General features: G+C 45.0%; 1 long non-coding RNA gene across 1 annotated transcript in view; it reads right to left on the bottom strand.

Annotated features, from left to right (window-relative positions):
- The window catches only part of LOC144180490 (uncharacterized), a 36235-nt gene extending 14861 nt beyond the window's left edge, over positions 1-21374 (bottom strand). Inside the window, exons 1-3 of the long non-coding RNA XR_013324436.1 lie at positions 21224-21374; positions 5601-5740; positions 5441-5511 (exon numbers count right to left, since the gene is read on the bottom strand). This is a non-coding gene — a long non-coding RNA (uncharacterized LOC144180490). The remainder of the gene's footprint in view (positions 1-5440; positions 5512-5600; positions 5741-21223) is intronic.
- Between the last annotated feature and the right edge of the window lie 1385 nt (positions 21375-22759).

Below are 22759 nucleotides of genomic sequence, written 5' to 3' on the forward strand. Positions count from 1 at the left end.
TTTATCGCATCGCTAAGTTATCGGCAGGCGTGTGCTGCGGCCGCCGCAATTACAATGTCATCGTAGCTGTTGGGATGAACCTCCATTTTTAGGCATCGAATTTGTGAAATTAACTGCTTGCAAACTGTAAGTCTCAATTTAACGAAATATTTCGCACATCCGGGTGACTTTGATTGATTGGGTTTTAACTCTATGTTTACCGTAGGTAGCTCAGCTATAACTTTGCTAAATTATATGAGAAGCCAAAACCGACCTAAAGCGGCCAAAATAAGCTAAATTGGAAAATGTGAACAAAACCCTCCCAACACGGAAACAACAACGGTGTCAAACGATATTCACCAAAAGTAGCCGAAACCGACACAAAAGACACAAATGCACGATAATGTACAAAAACTGTGGTTGATTCCTCTGCCATAGAAATTGGTAAAACACAAACGCGAAATGTGCAGCGAAATGTGCAACGAAAGTAGCATGATTTGCGGGTAGGCGGCTGTATTACGGGTGGGCATGGCGAGCGACGTCCTGCTGGCGGGTCGCTTCGGCAAAGGTGCGACCACTTCAGTCCTGCTTCGTGGCATGCGCAGCAGACGGTTGCGTTGCGACAAGGTCCGCTTGTCGAACGTGAGAGGCAGAGCTCGTAGCTTGGACCGTGAACGCCCGATCGCATTCCGTTTCCCTCTGGCGTTTCTCTTAGCACAAACACAGTTACGTTCGCGGTATTGATTGGCGGACGTCGTTGCCTCTTTGCGCCGCCATCGCGCTGAGCAGCGACGCAGCTTGCGCTGCCCGACCTGCGCGCCAACTGTCGGCGCTCGTTAGCGTCATGATGCACTACTTCGCTTCACCTCTCCTAGACAATAGCACCATCCGCGTCAATAAAGTTTTCCTGCCGTTTCTCCTGTGTTTGTTGTAGAGGCGTCATTTCCGTGATATATATGACGTCGGTAAAGTCTTGGTGTATACGTGCTTAAAACATTTTCGTATTAGAAGCAAAAACCGATAGAGACCTGAAACACGCCGAATTACCTCAAGTCCCCTTTCCACAATTTCGCAAATCCCACAATCCCCTGAAACTATAGGCCAATCTCGCTAGTGTCTTCCTTTTCCGAAGTCTTCGAAAAAGTCATTTATCGTTACCTTCTAGCAGGAATGCGTCCACTAATCCACTCTAACCAACATCGCATCTTTCTGACACCGACGGGTGTCAGAAAGATAGAAAGCAGTTTGTAGCCGGCGAAAGGTATTCACTTTGCCCCGATCGAGGTGGAGCCATAAAGAAGAAAATTTTCGGCCAAAAGACATAAATGCCCACTTTGCGAAAAGGAGTCGTTTTCTTTTTGCACTCGTCCGGTCAACAAAAGGGTTGCTGCCGCAAAGATTAAGTTAAAGAATCCCACGAGGTAATTACGTAAGCTCATGTGCATTGAAAGTGAAAGATTGGTGATGCTGATTAACATATCGCTTTGTGGTATATCTTATTTACAGGGCTTTTTTTCGCTTTCATTATTTCTCCTTTGGCGCAAATTGCTTCCACCGCCTTTTTTTCTTCTACACCGTGTATGCATATCTTTCTTCGCTTTCTTTTTCTTCGTTTTACGGCGCGAATTACGGCAGCAAGGAGACCGCCACAAGCGTCGGCATTCGTTGAATCTGTGTTCTTCGCGCGTGGTGGGCAACTTCTTCACTCGTGTGCACCACGTCCAAATGTCACGACGCAAAATTTAGTGTATTTTGGGAAGCGAATACATTGTACAACAAAACCTCCAATTTCTGCCCAAACCACAAGTCTGCATGTGCCACGAAGAAAGAAACAACGACAGCTTTTGTCTTACGCTGGCAACGTGCGGGGCTCTAGAGTGAGTATCCGTTAATGCTGAACAGGTTGCACTCCTTCAAATTGATCTGGCTAAAGTGTTTGACAGTGTTAGCCATCCTCTGCTTTTTGCTGTTCCTTAAGCAGCTGTGCTTGCGGAAGCTTTGTATAAAGTTACATATCTCTGTTATAGCAGCTGTACGGTCAGATTGATCATAAATCGCGAACTCCCTAAACCCATTTCCATTAGATCCTCTGTACAGTAAGGTTGCCCATTATCACCTCTGTTATTCGGTTTGTACCTTGAGCCCCTGTGCATTAGCATTCTCCAAAGCAGTATTTTTCTTGGTTTCTGCATGGAAAACTATGTAAACAGAGCTTTACACAATGCAGATGACCTTGCCTTTTTTTTGTACCGATAAGAAAGGTGTTTTTGAGGCTGCTGATCCAGCAGCTTTGCGATGTAAGTGAGGCTGAGGTGAACCTTGAAAAATCCACAGCATTTTTGAAGGGCTGCTGGGGTACGCAACCGCGATAATTTGGAGCTATAACATGGGATCCTGAAACAATACATTACTTTCCGGTTCCTCTACATCAAATTTGAAACAATGGACCTTATTGGTCTGCTGCGCTTACCCTTGTGAAGCGTACAAAAGAGTTATGGAGGGGGCGGGAGCTGTCTATATTTGTGGGAGCAGAACTGTGTAATGTGTTCCTCGTTTCCATACTTGCTTATTTTATGCAAGTCCCTAGCTGAGCACGAAATAAGGTTCAAGCATTTCATGGAGCGTTGGGTACCTTCGTATGGCGGTGCAAGTGGGAGCCCATCTACCGCGAACCCCTTGCTCTACCGTTATGGTCAGGTTGTGTTGGATGGGTGCATTTATTTGTACATGAGCTCATCTCGCGGTTCCTATTTTTTATAATGGCTGATCCTCCGCTTTCAATGGTTTTCATTCATCATAAATTGAGTGCTGGTTTGCCTTTTTGTTGGCCCTTACACACCCCGACAATCCAAAGCCGCCTTGGAGCTTTCGAAAATAGGTTGCTCAAACTTTCCAGTTTCTTACTGCGCATATTTTTCTTGAGTACCTGTACGGTATCTCCGGTAGGAAATCCACTGGTGTTTTATTTCAAAGTTGATTTCCTGTGCCCATTTATCATCAACCATGTTTAATAATTTTAGACAATAGTCTGTCGAAGCGAGTCAATGGAATGTGTATTGAGGCGGCTACAAAAACGCATATAGTTTTCCTGTTAAAACATGGCTCAATAGTTTAGGTGTATATCTGCTCAGGTCTATTAACGGTCCTTTGTGTAAGCAACACGAGGAATTGATTACTGGTTTGTTTTGTTTGGAAATGCTGTGTTTCTTGGGATGTCCTGCAGCGGACTGTTAAAAAGGACATAGACATCACCCCTACAGGATGCGTTTCTTCCTAGTGATCAAAAGCTGCTCCGTTCCCTGCGACATGTTTGTGTTCATCGGACTGTTCATCCTATGGAAATGAGTGATTAACTGCAATGTGGAGGAACCTTGGTGAACTGAGTCAAATGTTCGCGAACAATGTGCGTTTGTGTGTAGTGCCTATGCGGCAAAATCACAGCTGCAGGACTGGCTGCATCTTCTTGAGGCGTGTCTTTGTCTGCCTGAGGTTTAAATATGTGTCAGTAAACGTACTGCCATTGTAAAGTGGGTGTGATTTTAATGCTTTTCGGAGTAGACTTTTATGCAATAAAAAAAGTACTACCGAGGAGTGAGCTGCTTTTGTGCAGACCCGGTTTAAACTCCCTCCTAATTACAAATTTGTTTTTTCCAGTCATTGGTCTAGCGTTTTTACACTACGCAAACTCTTATGTGCTCTATCCCCTGCGTCGTTCGCTTTGCGCATGCGCAATCCGCAAAGTTGGTTTTGCGTTTAGCAGACGTAATAGTTGTTCTCGCGGTGAGCGAAACTGACGTGCCAGTGCAGATCGCCCAAACGAAACTTCTGTATGCCGGCCTACGGAGCTGGGTGTGAGTGTGAGTATGCGGTTGGTGCGTTCGATTCACGGTGGAATGCGACAATTTCCTCCTGTGGATGAACTGTACTTACTATTTCCGGTATTAGTTACCACTAGCGACTCTGAAACCCAGTGTCCTCAGCTATAGGCTTTCTCGGCTTGCATTATAATGAAGTGACTTGCTGTTTGACCTCGCCAATTGCGAGGAGCGTGTGCCATCTGACGAGCATGAGGAAAAGATCGTATGTTTTCTTGCGTTTTGGCCCTACTGCGCAACAATTTACTCCATCACGTTGCGTTTGTTCGAAACGGATTGCTGGATTGTTTTCCAGTCTGAAAAACAATTCAGGGCAAACCAACGAAGCGCTGCAATGAAGCTCTACTCGCTCTGCCGACGTAACGCTCAGCAAAAATATAACGTCCTTTAGCCCACGTAGATGTAGAAAATGCTATACTATAACTCCCCATTATGCGACTTCTGGGTGTAGCTGGGGGGGGGCAGTTAATGCAGTCGAAATGCTTGATCGGTGAAATAGGCCGGGTTAGAAAGTGCCCGGTGCGCAAAAACGTGGGCCGCGGCGTGAGCCACTTTGTTTTCCTGCAAGGAAGCCTGTTCGGTGGTCTGGATGATGTAAATTGCAGGAAGGCAATAGAAGAGATTCTATGGTTGTGCCTACTTCCACCTGTGGCCTTACACCTATTCGGGAGTGTGCATCGAACCTACTGCGCCACTACTTCTGCTAGGGCAAGGATTTATGCTTTTCAGTTTCCCGGTTCTTTTCATGTAACGCCATTTTCATCACCCCCCAGGATAATCATTTTTTAGACTAAGCGCTCTATACACGCACAGACTGATTAATTTTAACGATATCACAAGCACATCATAAACGTTCTAATAAACATCTTTGTTCACTGAATGTCGAAATAATAGTTCTTGGCGCTGTTTACCCATCGGTGCCCTAGCGACAAAAACAATTCAGATACTGCGACTACTACGAATGAAGCCATGGCTTTAAGTGTTGCTGTTAATATTTTGGACTCAGTGGATTATTGATTTCTAATGAGGGCTTGAACTTCAGGAACAAATAAATAATTTTGCATTATAACAATCTAAACACGAAGGCATGGCTTCGTTTCGGGTACGACATCAGTTTTCCATTCCAGTTGACAGAAATCTTTCTAAATCAGCAGCAAGAAATATGCATCGGTATTTTGCATTACCTCTAAGATATATATATATATATATATATATATATATATATATATATATATATATATATATATATATATATATATATATATATATATATATATATATATATATACATATATATATATATATATATATATATATATATATATATATATATATATATATATATATATATATATATATATTGTTACATCTTTAATGCGAAATAAATAAAATTTTGGCCCTTTTCGTACCCTGAACTGGCGTCCGTATATAATTGACTGTTGTTTAGTATAGTAATCTGCTTGTAACTTGAAAAAAAAGAAGTTCGTAGTTTCAACCAGCCGGGTGTCGTATGCTGAAGTTATGGGCTGTCTACGCCCAGCGGCTTATACGTGGGTGTACAATGGACCAGCGTAGAGAAACATTACCTTCCTTGGCAACGAACATCACATCCGGTTTTCGGGCAGGCCAAAAATATCCCACGTAGATTTCAGAAGTACTGCACAATGCGAAAACAACAAAAAATCACCGCGGCACTGATAACATGACTGCTTTACAAAAATGACATCCCGTAAAAATGCTACTTACATGTGGTAGCCTACCGTGTAATTCCGTTGAAATCGGACTTCAGTATTGTTTATAAATAACTTCTGATCAGTTTTACACATCCATGGTGTTTTTAGGGTGGACACGTTGTACGTCCAAATAAGTTCGGATGTGTTCATAAACTGAAAAAAAAGACGTGTGGTTTTTTTCTCTTTCCAGTAGGACGCAGCAAATGTAAAATGACCGCTGAGAGTTCTGATGGGGTTCCTACTAGTGACGAAAGCAATCAGTTTATGTGCATAACTGCAAACGAAAAGAGCGTACGAAATTTTCAGTATTATCGGTTAATATCTTACTTTTTCGCAGTAGTAAAAAGCTTTCAATAAAGCAAAGTTACTATTCACTACTTCTACGCTGATGGTTAATGCCGCACGCCAAGAATGCTACACTATTTCCATGTCCTTTTTTTATAGTATGTTATCGCACAAAGGGGCAACGAAAGCACCATGCATAGGGTTCCCCCCTTAATACCGCACTGCAATTTTCCGTACAAAAAACCTGGATTAAGTAGGAAGAATCTGTAATAATGGGGACGGTTTTCACATTCGGCCCCTCTTCTGTCGCACGTAGCCAAAGCTCTGACGCATGCTGATGGATTCATCGAAACACACTCCGGGAGTACGTTGACTGAATATACACGTTATCATGGAAGAATCGGAAAGTGGGCAATCTGTGTAGGCTCTTGTAAAACCTACTACAGTAGCCTATCATTTTTTTGACTCCGAAAATTCGAAGAAGAGAGAGAGAGAGAAACAGACTCTTTTTTCGGCCCTTTTAAGACGAATGCACCGCGCGGGACTGTCCGGTGTCTTCATCCCATCAGACGGCGGTCAGAAACCCGTGGCCCCTGGCGGCGTCATCTACCAGTTGGATGACAGCAGCTTGTATCTCGGGAAGACAGCTGAGCAATGCGGCCTCCCACTGCTCCCTACTTTGTATATGTATTACTTGTTCAAAGGCCTGTGGTTTATTGGGGCATTGCCAGACCATATGTTGTTGTGTGGCTGCTGCAATGTTGCACCACTTGCATCTGTCCGCGTACCTATCCGGATAGTGCGGTGACACAGGGCGGGCTGAGGGAATGTATTTGATTGCAACTTGCGCCAAGCAACTGTTTTCCATTTGTTTAGCGGCATGTGGGCAGCAGGAAATTTCCGTCGGCTCTGCCTGTAGTGGGGAGTAATCGCTCGGTATGTTGCCATTCTCTCCTCCCCCCCGTAACAGACGGCACGTTGTCGAATTCGAAGTCAACCTGGTTCGTATATCCTCGGGCTGCTTCATGTGCCATCTCGTTCCTTGCGAGAGAGACCAGTGAGCTTGCGTCCATACCAGGCGGATGAGTCTTGAAACTGGGTTCGCGTTGTTCGTAAGGATTTTGGATGCTGTGGTGGAGATCCTACCGCGTTCATAGTTCCGCAGGGCGGTCTTGGAGTCCGAGATGATGGTACTAGCTGCGTGCCCGTAAACGCAAGAGCTATGGCCACCTCTCCCCCCGCTTCTGGGTTGGACGTAGGTATTGAGCAAGATGAGATTGCACTTCCCTGCTGGTCTACCACCACGGCCACTACCGCACGTTGGCCAGGGTCGTCCGCCGTGTCGACGTAGCATACCTTTGTGTTTGAACTGTACTACTTGTGGACCACCTTCGCACGGGCAATGCATCGGTCTTGATGGTACTCCACACGCATGTTTCTAGGCAGCGGGGCTACACTTATCTCGTAGGTCCGCTGTAATCACGTCTTTGGTTCCATTCTGGTCCACGTGAGGTTTGTGCATCGACTCCAGAATGCCCGCTCAGTGGGGTACCAGCCAGTCTGTTGTATTGGGGAATGATTATGCTTCTAGTAGTTCATCCAACGTGTTGTGAATGCCCATCTCCAGTAATTTTCGGTGGAGGCAGCCATCGGAATGAGCACAGCCACCTTTGTTGCTTTGCGATTAATTCGATCTATTTTCTTTTTCTGCGCTGTCTTGAGTTTCAAGTACGGAATAACCTAAGTTATTTTGGCGATGATAAAGGCTGAAACTAACCGAAGGAGATGATGTTCCTTGAGACCATGGTCTGTATTGGCTAACCGGGTGATGAGTCTGCCAGTTTGTACAACTGCGTTGTGCAGGGCCTGTATGGTAACCATGTTGGTTCCTTTCTCATTTATTATAAGTCCTAGAATTTGTATGCATTCAGTTCATAAATCCTGCTGCAGGGCAGAGCAATACCCGAACATTCTAACTTGCTAGATATTGCACACTTCCCCGAGGAACCGCCAGTTGCCCCACAGGAGTAAGGTATATGAACAACGGATATTTCGTGCAAAATCAAGCCATAGGTTCAATTTATCGTATTAAATACTCCACGGCAGAGCCGCGGTGTGACTCCAGGACAACGCCATTTTGAATCTTAAGCACCAGACTAGCTTCGGTTTCGATGGAGATTGGCTTGTATCCCGGTGGGGTAACCAACTTTGATTTTTCGTGACATTTCCAAAGATTGCTGCAGTGAACAGCAATCTTTTCTATAGATCCAAGCACACTTTCTCATACGGAGGAATTCGAGGCAATGAACCATTGGTGACTTCTTCAGTCGTATTTAAAATAAATAAAGTTCGTTTTTTGCGACTCGCGTATTTTTTGGAGTGCTCTTTTATTCGGACTATTTTTCGTTCCCCTCCACGTCTGAAAAATCGCTCGGCTATTGTTGGTTGTTTTGCGTGTCCAATAAGGCGTTCATTATTTTCATGGTGGCTTTGCATGATGAACATCAAGCTGAGCAATGCTCAGCATTGTTCACCTCCCACTTTGCATAAATTAAAAACCCTGTAAGGCTGACTTGAAAACTGTGGTAGTTCGAACTGGTCAATACAAATGCACTGTCTTACGACGTGATACGCAAGAGGTTGTAAAAAAATGAAACGTGGACGAGTGAAAACCTCAACACAATTTCAGAAAGAAAGGAAATGAAGTTATGTATTCTCATAGTGTGATGGACCTGTAAAATCAGCGAAGACGAAGTGCCAAAGAAATAACTCGTCCTGTTCACGTGCGGCCAGAATCAGGCAATTTAAATCCCGCTGTACTGTCCATTGTTGAACGCCAAAGGGGCGTCTGAGTTCTCAGTGTTTCTTTCGAATTTGCTGACATCGCTCTGTAACACAACTACTCATATTAGCACTTGTTGTTAAAACGGCTCCAGCCAATCAAAACCCTAGATGGCGCAGGGTGATATCAACAGGGGATGGCAGAAATGCCCATAAGGGCGAGTAGATACGAAGCGTGAAAAAGCGTTTTGCGTTAAACTTGATTAACTTGTTCTGCCAACGTATCCTGAAAAAGAAATGATTCTTTGATACTGTATTCATTGCCTTTTTAGCAAATTACGCCCCCCCCCCGTCCATCTTAATTTCGCTACCCCAATCAAGAAAACTTAGTTGTTGACGGTGCCGGTATAGCTAGTTTCGAGCAAAAATTAAGCGAAGTATTCGCACACAAGCGTTCGAGTCTGCGCAGATCGCATGTCGGATGAAGACAGGGTTTGAGGAGTTGTATACGTGTCTTTTTTTTACAAAAAAAAATGTTGCGGGGGGATCACTTAGAGGGGCGATGACTGCACCTGAACGCAGTCTCATGCGGCGCCATCGTAATAATGAAAACCTCAATCGCTTAGCTGATATCAGAGTGACAGGGATAGAACAAGTTTAATAGAAACGGCGATATTATCCGAGCCGTCAAACTGGCTTGGCACGCAAAATGATAGAGCAAACGGAACAAAATATATTATAAGAATGAAAAAATGTCGGATGACGCATGCGAAAGTTTACTCACATATAAAAAGTTTATTACAGAAATCTGTCCCGGTTCTGTGCTCTGACGAAACAAAAGAGACTTTGTTGCACGTGCAGCCTGACTGGGACCCGAACAAGGGCACAAGACATCCCTCAACTCAAATCGCAGTAGTGTTTATTTTTGGGGCTAGGGAAACGATTACTAAAGAGCGACAACGCAATGGTTGACCATTTTGAATGATTTTTTAGTAAAATGGTGCTGTAAATGTGATGAAATTAAAAGTGATTAGTGGGGGGGTGTATTCAGCCCCTCAAAAACATTAAAATTGGGGAAATGGGGATGGCAGGGTAAGAATGTAAAGAATGAATGGACACTTATAGCTTTCCCACACACTTAGGGGCCCTTAGGTTTGCACGTGGATTTATATGTGGTTTAAAAAGCCAATGTATCCCAGGTAATGCGAAAAGACGTTTACTTGTAATTAAGGGTTGATCAGCTAAAAACATCGAGGGATGAAGTGGAATAATGTGGGTGTAGAGTTCCCGAAAGTGTTTTTTCCTTGCCTTCTGCAAATGCCCACACTCAACTAAGACATGCGTGACTGACAGGCGATGTCCGCACCTGTCGCACCGTGGCGGTGGTGTTCCATGTTGAAGGTGCGAGTGAGTAGCGTGTGTATGGCCTATTCGTTATCTGCATATGTATACTTCTGTTTTTCGGTTCTGTTTCTCTGTGTAACAGCTGCCTAATTGGGGTTTTGTAGTGTGGAGTTTGTTGTCTGTCTGTGTGTCCCAGTGTTGATGCCAGCGTAGCCGGATTGCCTTTCGAATGAATGGTTTCCAGTCACGATAAGGAAGCTGCTGAAGGTCAACGCCACAGAAAACTGCTGCCACAGCAGCGCTCTGGTCTGCTAGAAATTCCACTGTGTCCAGGCACCCCAAACACGACTATGACCTTTTTTAAAGCGTAGGCTGCCATTATCTCTTTAACTAACCTGTTCAGCACAATGTTTCCTACTTGGTTTCCCAGAACACAATGCTGCCACAACACTCAAGGTGTCGGTGTATATAATGGATTGTTGTGTCTTTGTTCGTATAATGTATTCTAGCGTCATTGATATAGCATTTGTCTCGGCCGCAAATATTCTTGTGTTTCTGTTTAGTGTCCTTATGGTGGCAAAGTTCGGACCATGCGCAGCACATGCCACAGCAGTAGCAGCATTGGAGGCATCCGTGTAAAGAGTAGCGCATGGGAATTTTTGTTGCAAGTAAAGATAGTGTTGTCAAATGAGTTCCTTGGGTGAATGTCTTTTGTACATTTCCTTGAACGACATGTCAAAGGTGACACGGCGCAGATGCAAAGGCGGCATGAGTTCGGCGAAGGCAGTTTTATAGGATTCAGATACGATTACCCCAAGTTCCTCCGCCTCCACCCTCCCTCGGATAAAGGCAGAGGAAGCGACGGACGACTCAGAAGCATCCTATCGGAGGTTGTGTTTTCAATAACAGCATTGAATCAATTACTTTTTAAGGATGCCGCCCTTACGCAGTACAAAAGTGTCATGTATGTACGCTGGTGCTCCGCGAACCACTGATCAGTTTCGACACAGAGGCTTTCATTAGGACTCACCCGGAAAGCCCCGGGCGCCAGGCGGAGCTCCAGCTGCAGCACTCCTTCCAGCATTTTTAGAGCCGTTTTTGAGGCAGGCCTATGCGCTACACTTCGGTAGTTCATACGGGGACCTCACGCGTCTGTTAAAAACACATAAAAGGCATGTTGTATCTGAACCATATGACTGGCGGGAAAGGACTTTTAAGATATTCATAGTGTTCATGCATTTCATTTAAAGTTGTTTAATGTGTAGGATGAAGGTAAGCTTATCATATAAAACTATTCCAAGAAATTTGTGTTTTCTTTTTACAGGTATGTCAGCTCCCTTAAGTTGTATGGTCGGTTGCAGATGGATCCCACGCTTCCTGGGAAAGAGAACACAAGTGCCTCCCTGCAGATTTACGTTAAAACCATTTTTTCTGCCCACTTGGCTAGTCTGTTCACAGCAACTAGGATGTGCCGTTCACAGATAGAGTAGTTGCATTACCTGTAGCTGATGTGAACATCGTCTACGTAGATGGAATAAAAAATGGTGAGTGGCAGTGCTCTCCCCAACGTATTCATTTTTGCAATGAATAGTGTGCAGCTAAGCGCTCCACCTTGGGGCACGCCATTTTCTTGTGTATATGTCCTTGATAACGCTCCACCAACTCGTACCCGTGATGTTCTATCTGACAAGGTGATTTCCAGTGTGTTTAACATATTTCCAAAAATGCCGAAGGAGTTCAGGTCATGCAGGATGCCATAGCGCCAAGCGGTGTCATAGGCCTTTTCAATGTCAAAGAATACAGATATACAGGGTTGTTTATGGGTAAAAGCACCTTTAACATAAGATTCAACAGCTATAGGATTGCTATTCGTTGACCTGCCCAGCCGAAAGCGTACCTCGAAGCTTTGGAGGACACCATGATATTCTAAAAATTGGATTAGGCCGCCTATTCAACATTTTTTCAAATAACTTGCTGAAGCAGCTTGTCGAAGCAATGGGGCGATAGCTTGTCGCAGAAGAGGCATATCTTTTCCCTCTTTCAATATTGCTAACCGAATGGCCTGTTTCCAAGCATGAGGAAAGTACCTAGCACACCATATCTTGTTGTACAAGAAGAAAAGAGTATTCAGGGTGTCTACTTGTAGGTGCTGAATCATTGTGTATGTTATTTTGTCGGCGCCTGGCGCTAAAGAACGGCATGTGCTCAGGGCTAGAATAAGTTCCTGCTGGTGTGCTTAGAGTTCAAGTTGGTGTGCTTAGAGTTGGTGTGCTTAGAGTTCAAGTGGGTTGTTTGAGTTTTGTGTAGGGTTTCATAAATACCAACTAGGTTTTTAATTAATCCCCTGCCGTTCCACTGCGTAACTATTTGTGCAACCATAAATGTTTAAAGAAGATTTTGGCTGGTGTAGACGAAGATTAAGGCTGGATGTATCTCCTACAACAATCAGGTATGATTTGGGCGCATGATACGAAGGACTGCTGGCTTTTTGCCCCACCCCGCCGTGGAGCGCAGTTCTTCCGCGGCCTTTGGTGCTGGCCAAGATGGTACATTTCATCGTCTGATTGATGTGACAATGACGAGATGGAGTCCTTGCGGCCTCCACCACGAAATATGTTTGAACTGCATGAAAGAATCCCTCCCCCACCCAGTAGTTGAAGGACCCGCCACATCTACATCTATGGCTGTCTGAGGTCTGGCAGCCGGAAGAAGAGGACCAACAGCAGAGCCATCACTCCTGGCATTCCTGGTCGACGCAAAACTTGCGGGTGCACATGTGTTGTGTCGGCTGGTTGGGCTTCCTTCGGCGCACCTTAAGGGGCTGGAACGGACCCAAGTCTGCTTCGCAGTTCTGGATAGAAGCAGTGACAAGACGCCGCTCCGCCCCCCGGCGAGCTGGGTCGGCACACTTCACAGAAGCGAAGGCACTGAGCCTTTTACGCGCTTCTCGATAAGCGATGTTCCCATTGACTTTGAGGTTGATGACTTTCTGCTCGTACTTCAGTGTTTCACACGTCCTTGAGTACGCTGGGTGCGGGCCACTCCAGTTCGATTATTTAATCAAAGTGCTGTTGCAATTCTGTGTTGAGTGGTCGTGCGCTCAGCACTTCGCACACGTTATCCGCTACGGCAGTTGTTAGTGCTGTGCCCAAAACGTTAGCACTTAAAGCACCGACGTGGGTTGGGGACATATGGTGGGACGGCACATCGAAAAAAGCCCGCATTCACAAATTTAGGTAAGGTACTGTGGTCAAAGGTCACGACTGCATGTATGTTTTGATTTCCTTATTTTCTGGACGCATAGTGATCCTCTTTACTGAAAGGCACCCTGATCGCGCATGCCCTCGAGCATGGCAGAACCCGTTGCATTGCAAATATTAGAAGCGGATATGACACCTTCAGATGTATTTAGCGTTCGGTGGGGAGTGACTTTTTTTCTGGTCGCCAAGAAGGGCTTGTTCAAGGAGCTTTTTTCATTGTGCCCAGTTGTTCACTTCTACAAGGATTCCTCCAGAGGTCCATTTCTTTGCTTTTTAGTGTTTTCCTGTAGCACTTTCAATGCACTTAGCCATTAGGAAAACGGATGTAGATGCCACTGGCTCTATATTGTCTTCGGATGCAATGATCAAGAACCGGGGGAAGTTGTCAGGGATTTGGAACGATAGGACAGGTACTAGAGGTAAGTTCGCTTCGGTGCAGCTCTTTTTGCGGGGCCGATCTTTGGGTTGTGAAAATTTTGAAAAAACCACACAGCATGGAAAAAAGCAGGTTTACCCTGCTTTTTCGCTCAGTTTACCCTAATACCGGGATAGATCCCGGAGCTCCCTGCCTAACAAACAGACAAGGAGCCCATCCGCTGGAGCTTGATCATGGCTCCGACGGCCACCGTTTGTGGTTTCTACCCTTCACCTTAAAAATCCTAGCCACGGTAGGACACAGCTTGAGTAGAGGGCTCGGGGTCCACCGTGTCGCCAATACCGTTACCAAGATTACTCAAGGGGCCACGGTCGTGTTCTGAACTCAAATCCTGCACCAGGCAGCCTGCACAAAGATAACACGAGTTTTTGCCCGTGCAGGAAGTACTTTGAACACACGCATGTAACGGAATGGCTGTCTTCTCATGTCTCACATGTGAACAAAAAGGTAAAGATGGCTGCTGCATTTTGTAGAGGTGGTGTCCTGTGTTGGCCACATTCAAGCGTAGTGCATGCAGAATGGGTTCCTAGTACTTGCTTAGCCCTGGCGTCATCCTGAAGGTGCACTTGTGTGCACTTGTGGTCAATCAGGGGAAGAGGTACGTATTGCTGATAGACATCTGCGCTTTCCACGCGCTTGGCGATGCGAGTATTGCCGCATCCTTTGTCGTGAATGGGATCGGTAGAGCTTGTGTGCAGAGACTGTAGGCAGTTGAGGCAACTTGGTGACCTGCGTCATTACCCGCAGCTCTGCGGCGTGCAGGGAACTACTCCAGTACCAGCCTGTGCACCCTTTGTATTGCTTGAAGGGGAAAATTATTGATTTCGCAAGCCAGCTGTTCTTTTGGTACCGATGTTGAGCTCTCGAGGGCTGACCTGGAGTATGTAACGACAGCCCAATGATTGACTGGCTACTTTAGAACACACAAAAAAGCAGTGCGAAGTTTAGGTAGCTCAGCAACTGTCGCAGATGACGGAGAGCGACAAAGATATCAAGATCCCTATCGCCGACTATGTGGCCGTCACTCAGCCATCAGTGTAGACATGAGTGTGGCCTGTGTATTTGTTAACATGTTCCAAGGAAAATAACTTGGAAGTCGCGCCGGTATGTCCGCGTTATGCTTAAATCCAGGTACAGCGCTGACAATTTTCATTGAAGGAAACAGCCATGAAGCTTGAGGAGAACAGGCTGATGGCTGATACTGTGAAGGCAGGCCATGCTGTACTGCGGCTCACACACTTTCTTGAAGAAAATCCGATTATTGATGCCCTTCAGTTTGGGTTTCGGGCAAGGCACTCAACAACTGTCCACCTTCTCCGTCAGAAATGTAAGTTAGGCAGTCCTTTCTTCAACGGCAGCACTGCGTCTCCGTATTTCTTTACTTGTCGAAGGCTTGTGACACCACATGAAAACCTGGTGTAACGCTAGATCTGCAGGGATATGGTGTAAAAGGCAGAATAATTGGGATGCTGAAAAGCTACCTCTCCAATCGCTCTTTTCGAGTGATGTTTGGAACAGTATTATCGGATGTGTACACTCAGAAAAATGGCATACCTCAAGGTGGTGTTGTCAGTGTTACCGTTGTGCGTAATCAAGCTAAACTCAGTCGCACCGGTAATACAGAAATCTTTTATGTATTCGCTTTATGCGGATGATATTCAGATCAGATTTTCCTCGTGCAACTTAGAAGCCTGCGAAAGGCAGCTGCAAATAGGCATAAACCGTCTACTGCACTATGTTGAGCAAAATGGATATAACTTTCGTGCAGAAAAGAACAGTCTGTGTGACCGAGGAATTGTGTTACATCCTAAGCTGCGCATTAAGCGGCCCAAATCCCTGTTCGAATGGAGCCCAAATTTCTTGGTTTTTAATTTGAGCAAAAGTTAACATTTAAAAGCCACGTAATTATCTAAAACCAAAAGGTCTGAATTCAAATAATGATTTAAAACATTTATCCTATAGAACCTGGGGCCCAGATCACACCTATCTTTTGCGTCTGTACAACAGTCTAATTCGTTCCCAAAGGATTATGGCTGTTTTATCTATGGATATTGTCGCTAATCTGTTCTCAGAGCTCTCGACCCTATTCACCACTCGGGCTTAAGAATAAGCACAGGAGCATTCCGAACATCTCCGGTATAAAGCCTGTATGCAGAAACCAATCAATGGCCGCCTAAAAAACGAAGGGTACCCCTTTGAAACATGTACATAATGAGAATTCTCTCCTGCACCACTCACTCTTGTCCACAGCTATTTTTGAAATCTCGCTTTGAAACTCTCTTTACCAACAAACCTCGGACTATTCGAACCACGCTTTTCAGGTACCGCATTCTAATGAAGCCCTTGACATTTATGTTGATAATACCATGCTGGTCACCCACAGAGCCGGTTATACTCCACGGGAATACCGCAAGCCAAAATGTGCCTTTTCTATGCTGAAGTACGATACGATATAACACTCCAGAGGAACAACTGTAGCAAGAGTTCTTAGATCTCCAGTTCAGGTATGCCGGATATGCTAACTACTTTACAGATGGTTCTAAAGGAGAAAGGCAGGTGGGAGCAGCTGCAAATGGACCTTATTACAAAGAATGCCAATGGCTCATACCTGACGCTAGTATCTTCACTACCGAACTGCATACCATACAGCTCGTTCTAAACAAAGTATGCAGTAGAAGTACACTGCAGTCAATCATCTTCTCTGACTCTCTCAGCGCAGTAGCAGCCCTTTGTTCAGGAAACAAAACCAAAAATCCGCTTGTTCAACAAGCACTCAGCCAACTAATGGACTGCAGCAACAATCACTTAGACGGGAGTTTCGGTTGGGTACCGACTCATGCCGGAATTGACGGCAATGAAAAGGCAGATGCCCTCACAGCCCAAAGAAAAGAGCTTGAGGTGACGGAAACTCGTTTACCCTACCAGGATTACAGACGGAGACTAAAATTATCAATATCGAATAAGTGGCCGTCCAAATGGACAGAACTAAATCAAAACAAGCTCCACCTTGTGAAGCCACACCTCAAAGAGTGGCAGAGCTGCAGACATAAAGATTTGTAGACATGGTGTTATGCCGCCTAAGAATTGGGCACACGCGCTTGACCCATAACTTCCTGTTGCTGGAAAAGGGCCTCCATAATGTGAGAAACCTGGGAAACGCCTTACAGTAATAAACATACTTGCAGAGTGTCCTAGTTAAGACAACAAGCGTCGTGAATTTTTTCCCCACTTTGATCAATTTCACACTCCATTGCACCCTGTTTTACTACTAGGTGATGAACCCCTGGTTCCCTTGGATAAAGGTTTTTAAATTTTTGAGTGCAATCAAGCTTTCACAGAAACTTTGATTTTACCATGTTACGTCTTTTTTGCAGGAGCAGTTTTTAAATTTCTCAGTGCAGTCAAGCTTGTACAGAAACCTTGATTTTTTCCATTTGACATCATTTTTACGTGAGCTTTTTACCGTAGTGTGTTTAAGTTTAATGTATTACCTTGTGTCTGGCGAATTGCAGCGAAATTTGGGTGCGGCGCCGACAAATTCGAATGATTTCATTCATACTAATATTAATCAAAATGCGTCTTCAGCAGCCTTTGGGCCTTCAACAGCCAATAGACAATCGCCGATTTTAGGAAAGGTTTCTCGGTTGTCGAGCATATCCACGCTAGAAACCAAGTACGAGAACTTTTCAGAGCATAATAAAGCGTTGTACATGACATTTACAGATTACGCAAAAGCATTTCTATCAGTTCCCACTTAAGCACTAATTAGGGCGTTACGTGATCACGAATTCGACAAGCCATACATAGCGCTCTTCAAATCTATATACGCCGGATGCACAGGAACTATACGGCTCATCAACTTGTAAGTTTCCATACAAAATGGTGTCTGCCAAGGGGATACAAGCTCCTCAATTATTGGAAGCCTGTCTGGAGGGTGTGCTTAAAAGCTCAAGCGGAGGAAAACCGGGGTACGAATAAATCGGGAATATCTGAGCGACTGATAATGTTTGCAGACGACATTGCCTTGTTCAGTCGAAGGAGTCGAAAATTGCGGAGCATGCTTTGCCAATTGTGCTCGGAAAGTTTGGTTTCAGGATTAAAAATAAACACGAAATATCAAAGCTTTTGTTCAATAAGCATGCCAGGGAATGCGACTTCAAATGAGGTAACGAAATCTGGGAAGCCTCACGATAATGTGCAATGTACAAACCATACAACTTTACGATAAGGCGATAAAGTAAAACGCAAGTCGGGCTTTATTGCTTGCTTAGAGAGCCGTGAATACAAGTATAGTGCTCGCAGTAGGTGCAATTGCTTATTGGTAGACAGTTTAAGTGTTTTTGCGAAAGACAGACACAGGCACAAGTAATTGTAAACTAAATGTATACGGTGCATTTGGATGAGACCATTGTTTTTCAAATGCAAGTACCAGCGCATCCAAAAGATACATGCGGGGCAAGGAGAAATCTACCTCACCTACTTACAAATAAGAGAGAAGGCTCTTTATTAGAAAAGAAGGCCGAGATGTTTGCCGGAATTGCGACACCGACATGCTACTCGGCGGGGGAAGGCGGAGGGGGAAAGAAAAGGCCCCATAGATTTCAGGGCAAAAGAAAGAGGAAGAGAAGAAATAAAAGAAGACAGAAAAATAACAAGAAAATGACTCTCAGTTTGTGAGTACTGAGATTACAAAGTCTGTCTTGTAAACTCTAAATCACTGCAGTGACGCCAATCTCGTCCAGATAGTCGAACAACGCATCCAGTACTTTGCGTTGAGCTGGTGGAGATAGCCGTGGACCAAGAAGTACTTTCAAGGCCATTGGTCCTGGGCTGAGGCGCTCTAGTTTCTGCGCAAGACTGCATCTTGCGTGTATGTATGCCGAGCATTCCAGCAGCAAATGCTTCACGGTTTCCGGCGACCCGCAGTTGTCGCAGTAAGGGTTTGTGGTGACACCAAGTCGAAAAATGTATGCCTTCGTCAGCGCTGCGTTGAGACGAAGTCGGTGATATAATGTCTCTAATCGGCGGGGAAGTACCTCTGGCAGCCTCATCCTAAGCTCAGGGTCTATGTAGCGTAAAAAGGCATGGTGATGATCTGGAAGGGACCAGAGGTGGTTCCGTTCCATTAAAACAGGCGCCTTCGCCATAGTTGTGGCATCACGCTTAGTGAAAAAAATCTTCCTCACATTGCGCATTTCCAGGCCCCTGCGAGCAGCTTCGTCCGCTTTCTCATATTCTAAAACACAGTGACCGGGAAGCCACTGAAACGTTATACGGTGTCCACCGTCGTTGGCAAGATGGTGCAGGTATGTGATGTTGCGAGAGGCATGTTCATGTAGGGTGAAGCAGTCGCTGCGTTACAGGTTTTGGAGAGCCGCCTTCGAGTCTGTGAAAACAGTCCATTGCTTTGGCTGCTGGCGTAAAATGTAGCGTATAGCTTCCTTGATGGCGTGAAGCTCGGCGGTCATCGATGATGCCGCACACTCGAGGCGATAGGAGAAGGTCTGGCCAGTAGAGGGAATAAATATTCCAAAGGAACTGAGCTCAGGTGTGCAGGAGCCACCTGTGAAGATGTGGTTTGCGTCAGAGTGCAGCCAGGTGATATTGTGAAGTGTTAATTGTAGGAGTATGCTTTGAGGCAGGCTCTTTTTTGGAGTCGATTCCGGGAATGCTGCATCTGATATGTAGGGGCGAAAGGGTCCAGGCTGGAAAATTAGACGGCATTGCTTTTGGTGCCTGGGAGGGAACAAAAAGATTTAATGTCCTGAGAGTTTGCCCGAAACTCGAATTACCATCTTCAACCATGCGTGTTAGTATACGGCTCTTGGCGTGCAGCCGATGTCGCAGATGTATTCGCACTGTCTCCTGGAGTCGAATCACGTCCAGAGGCAGACAGCCAGATTTAGCGATCGTACCTAGGCACGACGACCCTTTCGGGAGGCCGAGGCAGATACGCAGGCAGTTGTTTCTGGCCGCATCTTGCTGCTTTCTGCTTGTGGGCGAGAGTTTCTGGAGGACAGGGAGGCTGTAACGCAATAGACCGTCGACATAGGCTTTGGAAAGCAGTACCATAGAGCGACAGTCACTGCCCCAGCGACTGCCGGCGAGATACACCAAGATTTTTGAGATGGCGATAATTTTTTACAAATAACAGATATTTCAGCGTACGAATGGCAACGGCGCATTCTGGTATTAGTATCGTAATCGGCTGCTCTGTTCAGACTATACAGAAGGTAACTTGTGCTGCCCTGTTGCACTTAATATTGCTAAACCTTCTACCAAGAGTCCGCACATCATCAGAAAATTTTTCACCGGACAGCGCGCAGGGAGGGGCTTGAAGCAGGCTGTGCCGTTACGGCACCATATCGAGATCTCGTGAAGTATTATTTACGCTGTATTTCAATCTTCGCAACGAAAGTGAAAGCCAGCGAGAACAGTCATTCGGGGCGGACGGTGATGGTGGGTATACTGGCGGACACCTGCGTATTATGTGTGCTTCGTGAAATTTCCCTATAAACCACTAAAATTGGATGTGAACAATTAGAGAAGCGTCAACTTCAGTTATGCATTTCTAAGCAAACAAAGCGTAGTAAACCATCGAAGAAAAGGCAAAAGAACTAAGAAAAGCGCAATATTGCACGTAAAGTAAAAAGATATTCAGTGCTTACATGTCCTTTTTTGTGCAGAATGCACGCGTATAAATCGCTGGTTATCTTTGTCAAATATAGGAGCACTGATGAAATCACATCCTCCTATTATTATATTGCTTCCAATAATTAACCCTAGCATATATAGAACCAAAGAAGTCAACCTCTCATAACGTTGTAGGATAGGCAAGAAAGCTGACTATAAGCCTTCATTGTTGTTTTCATCCTCTTCATTCACGCCGGGACAAGCAGCACCAGTTTTTGCACCTATTTATAAAGTGGCCGCAGACACGTTCGCTGTGAAATGCATGTCTAGTGCCATGTCTAGTGTCATAGAATCTCTTTGTGTGTCATGCTAAATTATTCGGTATAATGGCACTTAAAAAACCCACCCATGTGTCATACCATTCCACGACGCGTAAAGCGACAAAAGCGAGCTTATATCTACAGACTCTGCATACTCTACCTCCACGCAATTGACTCATTCGATGAGCAAGGATTACTCTTCTTAGCAATCCGAATTTTGCGTTCAAAGTAGTCGTTATACAATTCAGTTTTTTTCCTTTCTTCTAAAATGGGCAAGCCTACCCTTGCTAAACTTCATCCTGCCTACTGACCGAATTCTCAAGCGATTATCTAAACCTAACAATCGGTAGGCCCTTGTAAAATATTTATACTGCACACTTAGTAAATCCATGCTGACCATACTGGAACATCTTAGCCTAAAACCCGTAACTTTGTCTTTCAACAGCATAGAATAGAATACGGGCGGGAAAATTTCTTACATAAAATAGTTTCCTGTTGAATCAGAATCCAACTAAAATTGTAGAGAATATTTTCATCAAGATTCCAAAATATAACCCAGGAATTATGTAGTACCTACCCTTTTGACGTTATACGTAAGGCGTCTTTGTGAACTGCATCGCTCTTTTACTAGAAAACTACACAGAACAAGAAGACATCCTGGAAGCCAATACCACATGTTACTCCCGTAAAGGCGCGGAAGATGTCTAGTTTATAAATTTCACCGGTCCCTTGTGGGGCACACCTCTGGCACTAAGTAGAAACGAGTATATTTATTCTTTTGCCTGATTCCACTGGCTGCCCCGGCGAGAACAATGGTTTAAAGAAGAGAATGTGCTGACAGCATGCATCCAAGTATGTGAGCGTGCAACACAAAAGGAGCGATGGTGGTGGAAGAATTTGCGAAAGAATAACACTTGTTTTTATTTCGTTTTTTGTTGCTTAAGACCACAATACCGAAACAGTACCTTGAACAAGAAGCTCCATCGACAACGCTTAAAAATGTTTTGTTCCACGCCCTAACTTTGATGGGGATTACTGAAATAGTAAAAAACCTTTTGACAAAACACTGAAAACCATTCGAGAAATGTAGATTAAGAATTGCTTGTGTCTAAGATTGGGAATATATGTTGCTGTGTGGGTTGTCATAGAAGGCTGCGGCTTCGAACCCGGGTGCGTCCACAGTTTTGCTGATGAAGGCTTTATACAAAGGTTTAATGAAGGGGTTGGCACGTAGGCCGAGATGCAGATAGGCTTAGCGACCCATATGTTTATTGGGACGGTTCCTGCTACTGCTGCAAGCTGAGCCAATCTATCCGATGCCATTGGCCACAACTAGGCTGAACAGCGCCTTGTACTGCTACGTGACGCCCCAGCAGCGGCTTAGCCAACACAGAAGGATAGCCTCAGCACCACTTCTCACACATGCATTGGGGACATTCGACAGCATCACATTCAATAACCATAAGTCTTGCTTGTAGATTCGCGTACCAAACCGTCAAAAAAATCGACGAGCTCATTCTGACCTTGCTTAACCTAAGGTCATTGAAATGCAATACCGCTGACGTCAACCACGACACCACAACGATACTAAAATTAAAGTTTGTGTGCTTTAATAACCACAGCTTTGCCATTCAAGTATTGCGCCCGAATGCAATGTTCCCGGAATTTTTAGCAGCCAAGCTGTCGAGCAAATCGTTAAAGTTTGGTATCCGCTGGTAACAAAAAACCAGAAAATGCCGAGCGCATGCCAGGGCCTGCCTCGCGGTGATAGCCCGCGAGTTTAAAAAAAAACCGCTAATGCCGAGCGCTCTTGTGTACGAGCTTCCCGGCAGCGTAATTCAAACGCTTCGTTGTACATAGCACCCACGTGCCATGTTGGTCAGTTGCTATCGAGAACGGTAATTCACGTGGTCATTGGCTGCGCCTCAAACCAAAAGCGACCTAAAACATACCAAATCACCATTATTAGCCAAAACAATGCGTACATTTCAGTTCAGAAAAAAAATATATTTCGAAAAAAAATTAGGCAATGAAAAAAAAACTAAGAAATACACCTGCTGGCGCTCCACCCCAAGCTGTCAGTGCCAGTGCTCAGTACTCTAAATCGAGGCCA

Source organism: Haemaphysalis longicornis, unplaced genomic scaffold (assembly GCF_048455015.1).
Source record: "Haemaphysalis longicornis isolate Haplotype H1 unplaced genomic scaffold, Haemaphysalis longicornis Haplotype H1 scaffold_4, whole genome shotgun sequence".
Lineage (NCBI taxonomy): Eukaryota > Metazoa > Arthropoda > Arachnida > Ixodida > Ixodidae > Haemaphysalis > Haemaphysalis longicornis.